Source organism: Equus przewalskii, chromosome 15 (genome assembly GCF_037783145.1).
Source record: "Equus przewalskii isolate Varuska chromosome 15, EquPr2, whole genome shotgun sequence".
Lineage (NCBI taxonomy): Eukaryota > Metazoa > Chordata > Mammalia > Perissodactyla > Equidae > Equus > Equus przewalskii.
In genome coordinates, this window is record NC_091845.1 from 85969469 (window position 1) to 85988232 (window position 18764).

An 18764-nucleotide genomic window follows, 5' to 3' on the forward strand; every position below is an offset into this window, starting at 1 on the left:
GAATTAATAGGTCATAGGGTATGAATTTTTCAGGACCTTGATATGTTGTCAAATAATCTTAAGAGATGGTTATACTAGTGTATATACACAAGAGGATATTACACAAGAGAGCAACAACTGTAACAACTAGATAGGTAGAACATTTTATCTTATTCTTTAATTGGCCAGTAGTTTTTCTCCTGTGAATATTTTGTTCGTCTGTTCTCTACTCCTTTTATTGGTAGAGTGCTAATGGTTCCCCTATTAATTTGTTAGGGCTCTTTCATTTCATATAGTTAGAAACCATTTTTGTAGAATAATTCTTAGTTTTTATTTTTTGTTGTGATATAGAAAATGTGAGGCATAAATTAGGTAGACATATATAGGAAAATAAATTTTTAAATATTTTTTGAGTTACCAACTTCACAGAATATTTTTAATTCTAAGAATTTTTTTAATGCAATTAACTTAATGGTTATATAGATAAAATGTATTCAAAAATAATTCTACTCCTTTCTAATAATGATAACTCCTTCTTCAGGGGAAAAAAAATCCTTTGTTTTTATTGAGTCAGCCAAGATACTTAGAATAATGTAAGTAATAATGAAATTAGAATTATATTTTTTATTAATTTTATTTTTCAGTTATGGGTTACCTGATAATCAAAATTGTTTCATTGCACATGAATGAACATGTAACTAGATACAAAATTTGGGCATGTCTCAGTCCTTCTCTCTCAATGCTTTGTCCTTATTCTTTTTTTCTTTCTATCTCTGCACTTCAAATGTTTGCTAGGATTTGTCTAGCCATAACTTTCCTAATTACCATAATTTGTTGCGGCACTTAGATTTCTCCACTGCCAACAACATGGATTTTAATTCTACTGCAAAGTTTTAGTTTCCTTGAAAAAGTTCAATGCGGTTTTTTATCTTGAAATAGTCTTTTTTTTCTTTTAAAACATTTGAAGCCTAATAAGACTAATATAAAGTAACTTTTTAAAAATACATTCTGATATCTATAGTAAATAAGTCTGAGGGGTACCTTTTTCTTCTGTCAACTATGATTTTTGTTTTCTTTGCTCTGTAGTTTTTTTTCCTTAATAAGAATATTGTTAATCTTTTTCTGCTTACCGATCAAAGAACAGAGATCTATGAAGGCCCAGTACTTGTCCAAAACAGTGTAGGTTTCCTCTTAGTTCTAAATACTCTGACTTAAATGGTGATAAAAACAACCTCTCAGAATCGCATTTTGACAAAAGCCCCAATTTCCAGAGTTTAATAAGTATACACAGGTTGCAAGTAAACTGACATAAATTTTCTCTTAATCCTCAGTTTTCCGACGCTTTAAATAAAACTTATTAAGTGCAAAACCACAACCGCCAGCAGGCATGTCAGCTAGGAAGCTTCCTGTTGCCACTGCCTGCCTTCCCTCACTATCTTTGACCCAGTGGTTTTCTGATCGCCTTGTCTAGGAAGGGTGAGGTGGTTTTGCTAATGCACTGAGCAAAGACTTTATTGATCACGAATTGTGATTGCTCAACTCAGCGTCATGAATCTTTCAGTGAATAGGATTGCCTCCAAGATGCTTCCTTTTTCAGAATTGATGACTTCCTCTTTTTCTCTCTTTTTTTTTTTTGTGATTATTTGAAGGAAGGGTGTGAAGGGCAACATCAAGAAGACTAGTCACATATCACTGATGCCACAGTTAATTGTGTCTTAATGGAAGAGTAGAAATTCCCTAGTCAGAGAAGGGGAGGGAGAGGCATCCCCGGTCACACAAATGCGGCTCAAGGACAGAGCAGTGTGACAGAGCAGCGTGTTTGGCAGACACCATTTCAGTGCAGGTTAAAAGCAAAACGTGCAGGTGGTGAGAATCTTCTTGGAGGAAGAAATGTTCAAGGCTAGCTGACTGCAGATCCGGGAAAGCTGGACGTGTTTATATCCGGGTTCTGCGGTTAGTGGCGAAGCTTGGACGGAGTTCGCCAGAACAGTGATGTGACTGTTCTATGATTCGAGACAGGTGGTGATTGTGTGCAAGACGGATAAACAGGAAACAGAGATGTCGGAGTGACCAAGTAAGTGTCTATTCAAGAGTCTCAGTGTCTTAATAAAAGTCTTAACTAAAGCAAGGCCAGTGGAATTTGAGAGCTATTTTAATCACGGAATTAAGAAGACACTGATGACTGGGAGGTATTTTCAGAAGTGTGGGGAGGGCTTCAGATACGAAAGAGGGAAATTGATGTATAATGTGAATAATGGAGAAATAAAGCTGTGCGAGAGTAAATTGGTTCAAATCTCATGGAGGTCAATTTGGCAAATAACAGCAAAATATATATGTGTAATATACAATATATAATATATACAAAACCTTTGATCTCATAAACCCACTTCTGTGGATTTCTCCTATGATATTGTTGAACACATGTTAAATAATTTATATACTAGTCTGTTCATCACCTGAGTGTTATTTACACTAAAAGATTGGAAACACGTCCAATATATATCAGTGGGAAATTTAAATAAATTATGATATATCCGTCCAGTGGATTACAAAACAATGGTTTAAGGGGGAAGAAGCTTGTTTCTATGTATTGGAATAAAATGATCTCCAAACTAAGTTCATTTTTTTTTAAGTGTACAGCACTGGGCAGGAAGACTCTTTCTTTCCCTCTTTCTTTTTCTTTCTTTCTTTGTTTCTTTCTCTCTTTTTCTTTCTTTCTTTCTTTTTTTTTCTCTCTTTCTTTCTTTCTTTGTTTCTCTCTTTTTCTTTCTTTCTTTCTTTGTTTCTCTCTTTTTCTTTCTTTCTTTCTTTGTTTCTCTCTTTTTCTTTCTTTCTTTCTTCTTTTTCTTTTCCTTTCTTTCTTTTTCAGCTTTATTGAGATATAATTGATTTTCAATGAACTGTACATATTTCAGGTTAAAATTTGATGGATTTTGGTAAATATATGCGCAGATGAAACCATCATCTCAATCCAGTTAAAGAACGTATCTGTCACCTCCTAAAATTTCCTTGCACTCTTTGGTAATCCCTTCCTCCCTTTCTTAACCCTCCTTCACCCCATTCTGGGTTTTGTCACTGATCTGTTTTCTGCCACTATAGATGAGTTTGCATTTCATAGAATTTGATATATGTAAAATCTAATAGTATATTGTCTTTTTGGTCTTTCTTCTTCCATTCAGTATGTTTATTTTGTGATTTAGACACACTGCTGTCTGTATTAATAGTTGTCCTTTTTATTGCTGAATAGTATTCTGTTGTATGATAAACCGCAATTTTTTTACTCATTCGTATTTTGATGGACATTTGACTTCTTCCTAGATTTGGGTATTACAAATGAAGCCATTGTGATCGTTGAGTGCAAAGCTTTTGTTGTCTTGGGTGAATACCTGGAACAATGTTTGAGTGATCGGGTAAATGTATGTTTAAGACTTTTGAAGTTGTGAAACTATCTCCAGAGTGGCGGCACCATTTTGCGTTCCCACCGGCCGTGGATGAGAGTTTAAGGGGCTTCACATGTTCTCCAAGATGGAGAGTGGTCAGACTTTCAAATTTTAGCCATTTTATTGTGAGGATGGTGGACTGTTATTATGAAATTCATTAGCGTTTCCCTAATGATTAATTATGCCGAACCTATTTTTATGTGATTTTTTGCTATCTGTGTGTTTCCTGGGAGAAGTGTGTCAAGTTTTTAGCCCACTTTTCAGTGCTGCTGCACGTCGACTTATTGTGGAGTGCTAAGAGGTACGGATTCTAGATATGAGTGCTTTTCAGATAATAGTTTTGCAAATATTTTCTCTCAGTTTATGGTGTGCATAATCGTTTTCTCAAGAGTATATTTTGAAGAGCTAAGGAGTATAATTTTGATAAAGTCTAATTTGTTAACTTTCCTTTCATGTATTTCCATTCATGTATTTTGTGTCATGTTTAAGAAATCTTTGTCAAACCCGAGATGACAAAGATTTTTCCTATAGTTTCCTCTAGAAGTTTTGTAGCTTTAGCTTTTACATTTAGATGTATGATCTATTTCAAGTGAATTTTTTGCACATAGTATGAAATAAAGGTATACTTTGATTTGTGCTTTTTTTTTTCATCTCTGGCTGTTTAACTTTTCAGCACTTTTATTTGAAGAGACTGTCCTCCATTGAATTGCTTAGGCACTTTTGTCCAAAGTCAACTGACTGCACGTGCTACATGCATGGATATATCTGTTCCCTTCCATCTCTTCCCTTGATTCACACTCTGGGACTTTGTGCCCATGTCAAAACAGAAAGAAACTGCTTTACTGCCCTGTGAAACCAGAAGAGTGTGTGCCAGGCAGAATCCTGGCAGGAGGGAGCGGGAAGCCCCCAACGTGATTTCCATGAGGGGGACTTTGACAAAGGCTCACACAAGAAGGGAGCAGAGAAGGACGTTGGTTTTGGGAAAGAGAAAGAACCTAGGACTCTCTCAGGTAGACTAGCCATCATGAAACACCCCCATTTCAAGCATGTAATTACAATATGTAGTAACTAATTATGAGGAAAGGTGCACAGTGTTTTAAAGACACATAACCACGGTCAGAGAGTGCTGACCGAAAAAAAGAGTTAAAGTTAATTGGGTAAATGGCATTCCAAGTAGAGGGACTATCCCATGTGATGAGCCTCTAATGAAAGGTAAAATGGTACATGTTTTTTAGCTATAAAAATGCCAGAACGGTTGAAACAAAGTATGAGAAAATGCACCTGGAAGGCCAGCCACAGAGGGCCTCACAGTCAAGTCATAGATGGGGATCTTTATTCCAGGAGCAAAGGAAGGCACTGAGGAGGGAAGTGATGAGTGAAGAGCCATGTAATCCACTTTGTAATTGGAAAAGAATTCTCGTCTGATGAGCGCCATCAGACTTTCCACAGTATAAAAGATGGTGAGCCTACTGAGGTAGCTACTGCAATAATTCAAGAGAAAGATTTGGAAAGGCGACAGTGGAGAATAAAGTAAGATCACTGGATTTCTTGATGGAGTTGATAAAGTTAGACCTTACTGAACTTGAGGAATGAACTTTAGGAAGACCCACGATGCCTTTACTTTGGTTCCCACTCTATTGAATGTTTTGTAAGAACTGGATCCATTCTGGGAGCAAATAATACTCCTCTAGGCAGAGAGCCAGTTCTGGACCTATTAGCATTCAGATCCATATTTTCGGTCCGTTTCTGCTCTTTTTCACAGCAGCTAATCCCTGCAGACTGCATTTACCCAGCTGACTTTTGGTTGTGTTCAGCCAATATAAGGCACTTGCAGGAGACTGAAGGATGGGAGAAAGATGCCAAGGTAATTTGGTGTCTCTTTCTCTTTCTCTCTGTCTTTCCCTTTCTCTTCCTCCCTCTCTCTCTTTCTCTTTCTCTTCCTCCCCCTCGCTCTTTCTCTTTCTCTCTCTCTTCCTCTCTCTTTCTCTTTCTTTCTGTCTTTGTCTGGTATCTCTCTTTCTCTTTCTCTCTGTTTCTCTCTTTCTCTTTCTCTCTCTCTTTCTCTTTCTTTTTGTCTCTTTCTCTTTTTCTCTGTCTTTCTCTTTCTCTTTCCCTCTGTCTCTGCCTTGGGTGATGACTTTCTCTTTCTCACCTTGGGTGGTGTCTCCAGCCATAGATCTGTTTCCTTATGGCTCTAGTTCACACCAGACAGGGCTAATGTGTTTCTAGCTTCCTCTAGTGACTTCAGCCCCTAGAATTTCACAGCACATTCTCCCTTTGACTCTGCAGCCTAGGTTGATGGTAGCTTCCTGCTATTGCTAGCCTCTGGGTTGCCTTTATATACTCTATTTGACTTCTCAGCCATCTCTTCACTTGTGCAACCAAATCCCCTCTGTTTTAAATTCTTAGAGAGTTTTCTATTTTCCTGTTTGGACCTTGAGTGATACAAGTCTCAAAGCCCAAATCTGGAATTAATAATTATAAATGCTTAAGACCCACATCATGGGCTTGGCTCATGGTCAGTGCATTCCAGGTCAATGCAGGAGGTGATCTTTAGGGATCAAGAGAAACAGTCAGGTAATAAATTAAGCACTGAGCTCTTTTGTTTCACTAGGCAGCCCATTAGCTCATAGTTCTTTTTTTCCAAAGCAGAAAATTTTTTAAAGAGTAAAAGAGTCATTTTTACATATTTAACCAGTAGGGATCTATTGTAAGACTTGGATCTTAGAATGCTGTGGATTTATGCTGTCCTTCATAACATCCCAACTACATACAGTAATCATTCTGAACCAGATGTTAGTTCTTCTACAAGATTTCAATCTTTTTCAAAATTGTTATTGAAAATCATAAATAATCATATAAAATAATAATTTTATCAAGATCTATGTTGTGTCAACAATCATTTATCAAGTACCTACTAAATGAGAGGCATAATAACATTTCTACATATAATATTGGGTTTCATATCCCTTGTTTGTCACAATAAAAAATTTAGAAACTGATACCCAGAGATGTTAATGAAATTGCAGAAGGTCATTGTAATAGACTGTGGTGTCTCTCTTATGACCTGCTGTAGACAATCTATTTTATTTTTGTCATTCTTTAGACTGAATTTTTCTGCTTTTTTTTTTTTTTTTTTTTTGGTTCTTTAGGCCAGATACTAACTAGACATCAAAGAGAAATGACATATTAGGTCATTGCAATTTGATGGAAAGCAGCAATATTATAATTAAAATATTTCAACATATAGAGGCAAAACGGAAGTGTCTGAGAGAATTAACATCACATTGAAAGACTAAGCCTTTCTCTAGAATGAAATCTAGCATATTGAACAGACTGAGAAAGTTTCTGTATCAGTCAGCTTTCTAAATTTCATCCAACAGAAACTAATTGTGGCAAAATTATTAAAATAAATTTTGGAAAGAAAATTGGCTTCATACAATCTCTGATAAGTCCAGTGTTTAAAACCTGTTCAGTTAGGGGCTGGCCCCGTGGCCGAGTGGTTAAGTTCGCGCGCTCCGCTGCAGGCGGCCCAGTGTTTTGTTGGTTCGAATCCTGGGCGCGGACATGGCACTGCTCATCAAACCACGCTGAGGCAGCGTCCCACATGCCACAACTAGAAGGACCCACAACGAAGAATACACAACTATGTACCGGGGGGCTTTGGGGAGAAAAGGAAAAAAATAAAATCTTTAAAAAAAATAAAATAAAACCTGTTCAGTTAGACCAGGATGACCTTCACCAAAGGCCCTGGCCAGGGAATGTCACTTCTGTAGACAAAAGCAAGACTTGTTTTTCCCTGACAACAGACCACAGTTGAAGGGGGATTGGCAGTTTAGGGTCCATGAGTCAAGGGACAGCAGGAGTCTGTCTCAATGCAGCCATCCCAGTGACCATCTTGCCCCTTAGGTAAATATTCACGTTAACGTATTTAAAGAACTATAGCACTGGTGGAGCAGAGCAAATTTATTGTGGGTGACGATGATCCTGTGCAAGAGCTGTCCACCATCGTGGCACCTTGAGGAGCCACCATGGCCTGGTCTGAATAGGAGTTTCATAACGATCACATCTCTTCAGATGGTTTAGGTTTCATCAGGGACGATCTGGAGCTTATGTTGGAAATAGCAGTGAGCCGAAGAAGACTAGCAGAACAGGGACTGTAGCCCTGATAAGACACGTTTCTGGTTGTCTGGGATGTGTCTGCGGGCTTCCATTGATAAGGACACTATCTTCAGCTCCTGTGAGGGTAGTAGCATCACTGATCTTTAAATCTGTCTTCAAACATGGTTCTGAAGTAACACCAGGTGTTAGACATTGTGCAGTAGGCAGAATAATAGCCCCCTCATGATGTCCATGTCCTAATCTCTGGAACCTCTGGATATGTTACTGTACATGGCAAAAGGGATTTTGCAGACGTGGTCAAGTTAAGTAGAAAACCTTCCCTACCTGTGGTCAGAGACAGATGTGATGACAGAAGCATCACATGCAGTGTGGTTTGTTTTAGATAAAGGAAGGAGACCATGAGCCAAGTAATGTGGGTGCATTCTAGAAGCTGAAAATGGCAAGGAACCAGACTCAATCCTAGAGTCTCCAGAAAGGACCATAGTCCTGCCAACATCTTGATTTTAACCTGGTGAGCCTAGTAGCAGACTTCTGACATATAGAGCTGTAAGGCCATACATTTGTATTGTTTAAGCCACTAGGCGTATGGTCTTTTGTTATAACAGTGTAGTGAGTTGAATGATGGCCCCCAAAAAGATGTGTCCATATCCTAACCCCCAGAACCTGTGAATATGACTTAATTTGGAAAAAGGGTCTTTGTGGATATAAATAACTTAAGGATCTTGAGTGGATTATCTGGACGGGCCCTAAATCCAGTGATGTGTCCTTATGTTAGATTCATACAGTGTTTAACAATACATATGTCATAGATTTGCCGTGAGGATTAAATAAAATAATGCATTTTAAGTATTTGCCCTGGTGAATTATAAAAAGATCTTAAGAAATATCAAAAGCTATTTTCCTGATTGTTGTTGTTATTAGTAGTAGTTGTATCAGATAATCTTCAATAATTGATCAGATTGGGCCTGAATTTGATAACATTTTTGTGCACCTACTGTTATATATGTGCCTGGAACCATAGGAGAAACTTGGAATGCAGATGTGAATTAGAAATCATTCATGTTTTCAATAAGCTCAGAGTCTGAGCTTAATTGTTTAACTTTTTTATAAATGTCCCAATATCAAGCTTCAATGAGGGCACAAACAGGTATTAACGAAAACTCTTGTTCATCTAACACTATCCAATACTTTCAGCTTTTACAAGTAACTTCATGCATGTATTCAAAAATGTTTGAGTTCACTTCTTGGGCAAGGTGCTTTGATAAAACATTTGGCTATGTGAAAATGATACGACATCACGTGCTTTCAGAGCCAAGAGATCAACTGGGAGATGGTGATAATTGCTGTAGGAGAGGCCCAGGCCAGACCTCTGAGAGGGAGACGGAAACATCAGCCTTGCTTTTGCATTTCAAATGCTTCATTCAGAAAGCAGATAAATTTTAATTCATCTTGTGATAGTCCAATAACTTTAGCTCTAGTGATTTACTTTGTATGAGGAGGTGATTTCGTTCCACTGGTGTGCTGCGAGTTGATGGCATTCGAAATCAGCGATGGAAGATCCATTGCCTGTGTGCTAATCCAGACGCTGCATCTGCGTCTAGGACTAGAAGTCATCTTGCCTCACTCTCACTCCCCTGCACAATAGAAATGACACTAATCCAGTGGCTTACATTCAACTGTTTACTCTGTAAAGTTTTCTGGATGGCAGTACTTATACTTTATTTTAACTTTATATTTATTTACAAAAATCAATGGTTCTCCTGTGGGAAAACCAGCACCTTCACCACTCTCCCTTGCTCCTCTTGTAGGATAGAGGCAGGAAGACACCGAACTCTCTTAGGCATGACTATTTCCTATTCATATCTTTCCAACTAGGTTCATCTCTATGACGAAGAGACAAAGAAATCAAGGAATCATTGAGCAAGATTGACCAACATGGCCCCACCAGCGTGATTGCTCGTAAGACAGCCTGTTCTGTTGCCCAACAACTTTAAGAATAATAATGGCTAACATTTATGTAGAATTTACGATATGCCTGGTAGCATTTTAAGTCATATTTTAACTCTTCAATATAGACTTATGATTTAGGTGCTACTATTATGGGTGGGCAGACTAAGGCACAGAAAGGGTAATTTGCCATTTGTCACACAGTAAGTGGTGGAGATGAGATTTGAACCTGATGGTCTATCTCAAGAGTTTGTACTCCTAACCTGTCTACATTGTGATTCTATTAAGGAAGTTTTTACATTGGTTCAAAGCTACCATATTTCCGAAGCTTAGTCCTTGTTATTCTGAACGATTTTGCACAGATTAATTGAAATCTTTAACTTTTAGAATTATAAAATATTAGTCTTGGAGGAGTCTCCAGAAAGCAGGTGGATTCCTAGATGAGCATAATGTATAGGTACAGAATTCTAATCCAATGTCCACATATTAACCCTTCAAATATTTTTAATTCAATAAATCAACCATCATATTTAACTCAAAGCTATCTCATTCCAAGATGAAATATTATTGGGTCTATTCACTATTTATCCTGTAAAATAGTCCCAAATTTTTCACCACCGGGTTTGCTCAGCCCTTCTACACATAGAGCAGCTCGGTGTCCTTTGAAAACATGGCACTCAGAATCTCACATAATCCTTCCAGCTGAGTTCTTGCCCAAAGAGTGTGGGATAATTACAACTCTAGACTCAAATTCTATAATTCTGTGAATACTGTCTTCACTTCCAATGGCTTTTGGGGGCGATGTTGATGCCAGCGTGGCAGCTCTGAGTATCTGAGAGACAGTATTGGTTCACAGAGATCTTGAAGTCGGACAGTTTCCCCCAAGATGACCTGCTCCTGCTCCTCCCCCCCTCCTTTTCTAGAGTTGTAAATCCATGCCTCCTTCTTTTGCCATTATAAAGTTTTCTTATATATACAAACCCAGGGCTTTTTCTTTCTTTCTCTCTTGAATATGATCTATTTGACCTGTTAAGAACTTTTTGATATAACCTAAGTTTCTGAGACGATTCCAGCGTTGCATTTAATGCATTTAATAGGCTTACAGTTATAATAATAGTAGTTCTCACTCAATACCCCATCAGCAGATGCCCTGAATCTCAACTTCTTTCATATCCTTTTGGAATTAAGATGGACAATTCATGGACCACTTCCTTAATATCTTAATAGGCAATATCTATCAATTTCTTCCTCCTGATTATTTTATTTTATTCTTTGCTATTCCTGATTGATGAGGTAACTCTCTAGTCATTGCATTGCTTTCCTGGCGATTCTGCTCTTGTTATACCCCATTTTAGCACTTAATTTGTTTATTCCTGCATCAGATAAATTTTGTTTTGATGAGTGTTTTGAGATGATAGAAGACAATTATTTCTAAAATCCTATCTGGAATTTTGCTGGACTTATGTATTAAAATCATCTCAGGTCAGCTTCCAGAATACTCTTTTGGAAAATCAGGGCATTACTAATCAATAATATTCTGAAAACTTCCCATATTCCATTATATTATAAAGACTGTATTGTAAGGTTTTATTACAATAGTGTTGATAATATATCTGAGAATTATTGTAGTAGCCTGAGATAAAGTCTGCCTGGTTCTGGAATTTTAAACTAATCTTAAACTATTTTAAGTATATATAGTAAAATAAATAAGTACAGCTTGGGAAAAAGAGACTGACCACCTTAATAAGGACCAAAAGATCACACTTGCCTTGATGAAGTCACCATCATTCAGGATGCACACCTTAATCTTGGATAATGAGAAAGATGATGAGTCAGCAAACCAAGAATAACTCCACCAGCGCCAGGTAGCAACTTGAACCAATTTTACAGAAGATGACCTGTGAAATTTGCACTCTTTGCTTCAGGGGGAATTGAATATGGGCAGAAGAGAAGTAATTTCCAGACAACTGAATCTAGCCAGTATGTGGATCAAAAGTGAGGTTTCTCTCAGAACTTGGGAATTAGGTAGAAAAGACAACTATACAGCAAAGTCTAAAACAGATTTGAAAAATCATATCAAAGAGACAAAATGGCTTACAGGCCAGCAAAACTTGACTCTGTTCGCCCTTCTGTGTCCCTAAAAGTCCATATGTTGAAGCCGTAACTCCCAATGTGACTGTATTTGGAGATGCAGCCCCTGGGGAGCTAATTAAGCTTCAATGAGGTTTTAAGAGTGAGTTCATAATCTGGAAGGTCTGGTGTCCTTGTAAGAAGAGGAGGAGACGCCAGAGAGCTCTCTCTCAGCACACACACGGTGGAAAGCCTACTTGAAGACACAGGGAGAAGCCAGGAAGAGAGGTCTCACCAGAAATCAATCCTGACAGCATCTTAATCTTGAACTTCCAGCCTCCAGAACTGTGAGAAGATAAATCCCTGTTGTTGAAGCTCCCTAGGCTTGGTATTGGTAATGACAGCCTGGGCAGACTAATACACACTTGGAGCCTTTTTCAATCACCTCTTACTGTTGGAGGCTCAGAATCACTTTCATTTTCTAATCCTATAAGGCCATTGATTTCTCGAATCTGTTCCAATTCTTCCAAGTTCTGTTGAAAAACCTGGCAGTTATTGCTTAAGCTCGTATCTTTCTTGCCACAGCAGGCTAGAGGCCACTGAGGCTCTTCCAACTACTTTTCCTGTAGCTACGGCCTCAGTTGACACACGCTCAGTCTCCAAGATATTGCAAATGACAAGCTTAGCAAATTTTGTGCTCTCGATCAGCTTTTCGTACATTTTAGTTTCTTCCCGGACCCACAGTTGGACTATTTTCACATTCTCTCTTGCAGTTAGAGGTGTCTCTCCTCCTCCTACAAATAGAATAAAGACAACCTTCAGAGACACCTAGGAACCCTGTGTTGAAGATGATGGGGCCACGTAATAGAATGAGCCTTTGTCATTCTGGCTAACTGAAAAACATAAACTGAATTATTATGTGTGCAAGAAATAAAATTTTTATGTGTTAAGTCATTGACTTTTGAGTGTTTCACTGGTATGAGAGCTGGAGTTATCTAACACAAAAACTGCTACTGAAAGTGGATGCTCCTGAATCAAAATCCTCAAGTATTTGGCATTGACTCAGCAGTTAGGTGCTGAGTGATAACAGATATCTCAGCTGGAGATCCGTGCTCGACCCAGAGCTCCCCTCCCAACAACCCGTGTTAGAAGCGTAGCTAGTGTATGTAAGAAAAAAAACTGTTTTAAGCTACTGAAATTTTGGCATTTTTGTTTTCACAACATAATCTAGCCACCTTGACCAATATAAAAAAGTCATCTAAAAATTCAATCTTTAAGAATAAAACAAACTATAAACTACAAAATAATATAACTAGCAAAGTATGCAGGGCCTAAGTTTAAAAAACTGCCATTGAGCATCATACCAAAATACATGAATAAATAGTAACACATATCTAGTTCTTAGAAATATTTTGGAGATGTTCATTCTCCTTAAATCAATTTATTTTTATTCAAAGTGAACCCAACAAAATTACTGCCAGGTTTTATTTTCAGGTTAAACAAGGACATCAAACGATCAGGAAACTTAATGAAGAGAAAATATTGGAGGGCATAATCCTACCATTTATTAAAATGTATATTTAAAATTATAATAATTAAAACAGTTTAACATGAATAAACATTCAGATTGCCAAAAACTTTGAAGAGTTTGAGATTTTACTGTATGTACAAGCTAATCAGCTAGCCTGTGACTGTTTCAAGGATGCTGACAGGAGATGTGAAGCTCCCTCGTCAGAGGAAAGACTTCTTTATGCACAATACAACAAGCAGCATGACCATCAGCATATCTGCAGTGCTTACCTTTGCCCACAAATTCCGCTGGGATTGCGCCATGAGCCCAGATGACACCTGCATGTGCAGAGGGTTTTATTTAAGGGGAGGAATCCAGGGCAAAGGGCCTAGCATTTTTTGAGCAAACAGTAAACATTGTAGCAAGTAATGAACAAGCCCGTCTCCCCCAGCTCCTGTCCCGGGAAGCGAACAGTTCTAGGGTAGTGTTGACCTGTGTAACTAGATGCGGAGACTGCTCGGTATCAGGAAGTATGTGAGCCTTGCACACTCTGCAAGATTATTCAGGCATGGTCAGGACTCATGTTGGACTGCCTCTCCCTACGTGGAACAATGGAAATGGAATATGATAAATAACCCAAATACACATTTTTTAAAAACCCAGATAGTAATTTAATAAATGATAAAATGGCATTGCAATATGATAAGAAGAAGACGGATTTTCTTTTTAATGGTGAGGGAGCAATTGGTCAACTATTAGAGAGAACAAGCTGGATTCCTATAGTCATCTTTATATCATAATTCTGGATGGACCAAAATTTAAATATTATAACAACCAAGCCAGGGATTTATTTTTTAAATCTTGAAAGCAGGAAACCCTTTCTAACAAAGATGTAAAACATAAAACAAATGCAATTAACTTAATATTTAAGACGGTAAAAAATATCAGTAGTAAGTATCAAATGACAAACTGAAAAAAGTTTGCAAAACATTTATACATAAAATATATAGACAGGGTTCTTAATATATAAAAAGTTTTCATAAATCAATACAAAAACCAAGAGCAAATAAAAACAGGTCGAGACATAAACAGGCAGCATGCAAAAATACTATTGAAAATAACAACATATGAGAAGTGTTCAACCTCAATTACAATTAAACAGTTCATTTTTGGATGCTATGTCAGCAATATCCAGCAAAATTTTACTGCGTGTACACTATCTCTAGTACAATCTTAAGAGAGCAAAGAATCTTGTCTTGTGCCTGATCTTAAGGGGAAAGCATTCAATTTTTTATCATTAAATATGATGTTAGCTGTGGGTTTTCATAGATGCCCTTTATCAGATTGAGGAAATTCCCTTCCGTTCCTAGTTTGTTGACTGTTTTTATCATGAATCAGTGTTGAATTTTGTTAATACTTTTTCTGCATCTATTGGGATGGTCATGTGAGATATTTTGTTCTATTGATAAGAGATATTACATTAATTGATTTTCAGATGTAATTGAAATTGAACATTTTATTCAAATAAAGTCTGGTCCTTTGGGGAGAGCTCTGCGCTCTCTTTTCTTATGCACTTCTCCCCATGGGCTAAAGTTGAGCCACTATGCTGTGCTTTGGGCCGGGAGGCAGCCTCTGGTCTTCCTGGCTTGCCTCTCCCAGCTTGGAGCCTCTGCACCATGAGGGCACTTGGGTGAGGGCGGTTGGGTTCCCAGTATCCTCAGCCAGCTCTACCTGGGGAATAGCTTCTTCCTACTGGTAAGGACTGGGACGAAAGAGGGAGCCCCTCAGCTCTTGGCCACACTCACCATGACTTTAGCCTCTCCCCTCTAGAGTTGGAGGGGATGGGAAAGGCCAGCGGCCTCAATCTCAGTAACCTTTGATTGGGAGCTGAGGTGAGCAAACTCCATGTCCTTGGGCAGGACATGCCAGGGGGAAATGTACTCATGCTGAGTTGAGATGGGCAAGAAGGAAGGAAAGGATTGTGCCTCAAATGCCACAGATTCTCTGTTTTCGTCTAATTTTAGTACATTTTCTGGAATAAATGTTTCTTCGTTTGCTGTATGAACTTAGAGACTTTTTCAGGGGCTTTCTCTTTTTTATAGCTTAGCCAGCGTTGCTTGTTTTCTGGGCTATGGAGTTCTTCATGGTCCGATCCTGGAAGCTGCATATGATTTTATATATTTTAAATTTGGGGAAAGAAACCATAAAAATTTGCTAATAGCAATCTCTGAGGAGAAGGATTGGAGTCTGAGTAGGAGGGAAGCTCAATCTTCATTGTATTCTCTTGTGTACAATGAATTTGTTGAGTGACTAAATGAATTTTGTATGTCAGTTGCTTCCTTTTATGAATTTTTATATGAAAAATGTTTAAAATACATCATTCTTTTTCCTCTGATACCTAAGACCGTTTCACTACCTTAAGCATTCTCAAATAAGCACGTGGTCTCCAGCGTTGCTGACCAGCAGACTGTGGGTGGGACCGATTTCTTGACATTTCTTTACTAGAGGAGCACTGAGCACTCTCTGGACCCAGAAGGAAAATTACACAGAACTGAACATGGCCACCAGGCCCTCGACCTTCTGCTACGATGCATTTCTAGCCACATTTTTTCCCCAGCACAGGGTCACCTCTCATGCTCCAAAGCTCCTTTGTGACATTGCAAGCTCTCCTTTTCCTGCCAGGTTCCCTAATGTCAGCACATGCGGACATCTGTCACTCTTTCCTCCGTGCTCCACAGTGGACTCACGCCACCTCAGAGCTTCAGCTGTAAAGTGTTGATACGTGTGTGTCTGTTTTTCCCACTGGACTGAGCTCCTTAAGGGCTTGTTCCCCTTTGGAGCCCCCCTAGAGCCTAGCACATAGTAAAATAGGAAGAATATTGACATAAATGGGCAAAATGCAGGATCTTTAGAGGGTAAATATGACCTACCTCATATGTCTTTGATTGTCCTGAAAAGAGTTCGTTTACTTCCTGCTATGAAAATGAGCTCAAAAAGACGAAATTTTTGAAGTACAGGTACAAAAGAGAACTGAATCAAACTGCTATTATATGAAGCTGCAGGGAACATAAACTAAAGAAATGGCAAGGTCATGTAGGTAAATGGTGAAAGTCTGCCAGTAGTGAAAAGGAATGGCAAATATGAGTTGTTTGCATCTGTTTTTAGCACACAGCTGTCCTCATTCATAAAATCATCACATATTTGATCCATGTCTACTTCACTTGACCTCTAACCTGAGGGACTTTCGTTACACTTAGAGCCAGCACTAATACCTTTCAATTCGAGAACAGTTACTCATTCAAAATTGTCACAGAATAAAGCCATTAAGGTCTGTCTTATCTGTTTAAGTTTGCAGGTCTGTCTAGAGAAGATTTTATAATCTTTAAAAAGTGAAAAGAAACATATTCTTGATCCAGAAATAAAGGCCCTTTCAGAACGGTTACAAGAGAGAATAGGAGAAATTTTCAGAAATAACCCTTCTTCCCATGAATTCTAATTGGTTAATAAACAGTTTTTAAAAATCTTTGTTAATAGAATTTGAGAAAAGGACTTGGCATTACATCTGTAGTTCATTTAACCCAAAATCATCATGAAGGAAATAAAGGAGGGAAATAAAGTTGGAAATTATTATAACTGAACCAAATCCACAAACTGGTATTGGAATACACAGAACTAAAAGATATATTTCCAGTTTAGCGAGACTATTTCTACCCTGTATCCATATGCTATTGTTGTGATTTCTTTGTTATTCACTCATTCAATATTTATGGAGTATCTAATTGGGGCCAGGCCCTGTGACAAGTTGTGGGGATATGTAAGGAACAAACAAATTCTTCATGGAGCTGACGTTCCAGTAGGAGGATACAGACAACGAAAATGGAACAAATGAGATATGCCAGGTATAAGTCCTATAGAGACCAATAATACAGGAATGGGAAAGGAGAGTGCCTGAGATGGGGAATTGCTATTTTAACCCGAACTAGTCTAACCCACCCAGAAAAATTACTCCTTTTGAAATTAGTGAAAGTAATATTCCAAATTATGCCTGTCTTCCTTCTTTCCTTCCTTCCTCACCTGGTCTTTCATAATCATTCTTCCTCTTCAAGCATTGCCATAACACAGTGGAGGAGGCAAATAATATATTTTATTTATCGTGTGCTTTTCTAACTTTTTCCAAGAAGGACATGTAGATGGTTTCAATATTATCAGAAGATAAACACAGTGAGGAAATTTGCATAAAAGAAAAATGAAAGATGATAAAACAGGATGAAAACATGTCATGAAGCCCTACACTGATGCCAAAATTCCACAAATTTCGCTCTAAGCTTTCTAGCAAACAAAGAGGAGAGGGAAATTAGCTATGAGGTTCAAATAACCATAAGGTAAAACAAGTCAATTGCTAGAGTGACACATGGCTAGACTATGCCCCAGCTGGTCCTCCTTAAGAGGACGCTTCACAGTAAACTCAACAGCATCCCCAACAGCATCTTGCTTCATTGGAGAGTTTCTAACTGAAAGAATCTAAGTGTGAAGTATAACCCTATGCTATTGGAGTTCACAATCTTCTTGAGGGTATCCACCACACACCCAAGAAAACATTATTACTTTAAGAGGTACTGTAGTATCTTCGTCAACATGCAATGCATCACAAATTAAAATTGCAAAAAAGGGAGAATCCACTGTGGGCTGGTACCATGAATTTTTGTTTCTTAGGAAGACAGCTTAAACTTTGATTTTCTAGAACCAAGGATATATGGAGAAAAACATAAAGGTTATCCAGGATCCAGGTGAGGATGGTGGCAGTAGAGTTTAGGGAGATGTCACTATGACTTGTTTTGGAGACTGTAAGGAAATCATAGTGACTTGAGCAAACAGTTAATTTTATGAATAGTGGGAAAAGAGATTAAGATAGATAGGAGATGCTCCAGTCCTAGAGGACGAGCTTGAAAGTAAGGATTTGGTGCCTCAAGCTGCAGGCTCTAAATTAGGGGTACATGGATAGAGTTTTGGAGGTGTATGGACTACTTGAAATTGTTCATGATTGTGAATGTATGCACATATGTGGAATTATCTGGGAAAAGTGCCTGTCTTGTTCATCATTTTTGAAAGGGACCTTAATCTCCCACCAATACTGTCAAACAACAACAACAAGTGTAGAAAGAGGCAGTGGTCAGCTACGGACGCTCTTTAATGAGGAGCGGTGCCGGACTCTAATTGAAAATGTTGGGGCTGCCAGCATAAAGTTGCCCCTGCTTTTGATAAATAAAATAACCGAAATGTAACTAAAATATAAAATTATTGCAAAAGACTGGACTTGGACATCTCAATTCGATAGACAAGCAAAGGGAGCTCAGAGTTCTTTTCCTCTGGCTCCCGTGATATCAGAAGCAACAATCCCCAATTTTTGGGCAGATAGCGTTTCCCACACCCTGCCCAGCCCTTACTCCGCTAAATTTATTCTCTTAACTGGTTGATGCAAGACTTTGTAATTCAAGTCCCAGTTTAGGGATTACGAGATCACACTGGAACGTCATCCTCAGGTTCAGGAACACACAATGGCCGGTAAGAACCACAACTTTCTAATCCAATGAGAATGATTTTCATTATTACACTTGTCACATAGGGAACTTATTGCAATATAACTTACAGATCACTAACACATCTTCCACAAAGTAGAACTGAATTCTTCTTTTGGA

General features: G+C 38.2%; 1 long non-coding RNA gene across 5 annotated transcripts in view; it reads left to right on the forward strand.

The window, feature by feature from the left end:
* Nucleotides 1-1083: 1083 nt before the first annotated feature.
* LOC103551643 (uncharacterized) overlaps nucleotides 1084-18764 on the forward strand; it is a 48524-nt gene continuing 30843 nt past the window's right edge. The window contains exons 1-4 of one of the 5 annotated variants that reach the window (XR_545045.2): nucleotides 1084-1158; nucleotides 1999-2053; nucleotides 5182-5283; nucleotides 9417-9500. This is a non-coding gene — a long non-coding RNA (uncharacterized lncRNA). Of the gene's footprint in view, nucleotides 1159-1752; nucleotides 2054-5181; nucleotides 5284-9416; nucleotides 9501-12331; nucleotides 12507-18764 lie in introns of those variants that run through there. The other 4 variants (XR_011527636.1, XR_545044.2, XR_545043.2 and 1 more) reach the window with 4 other exon arrangements.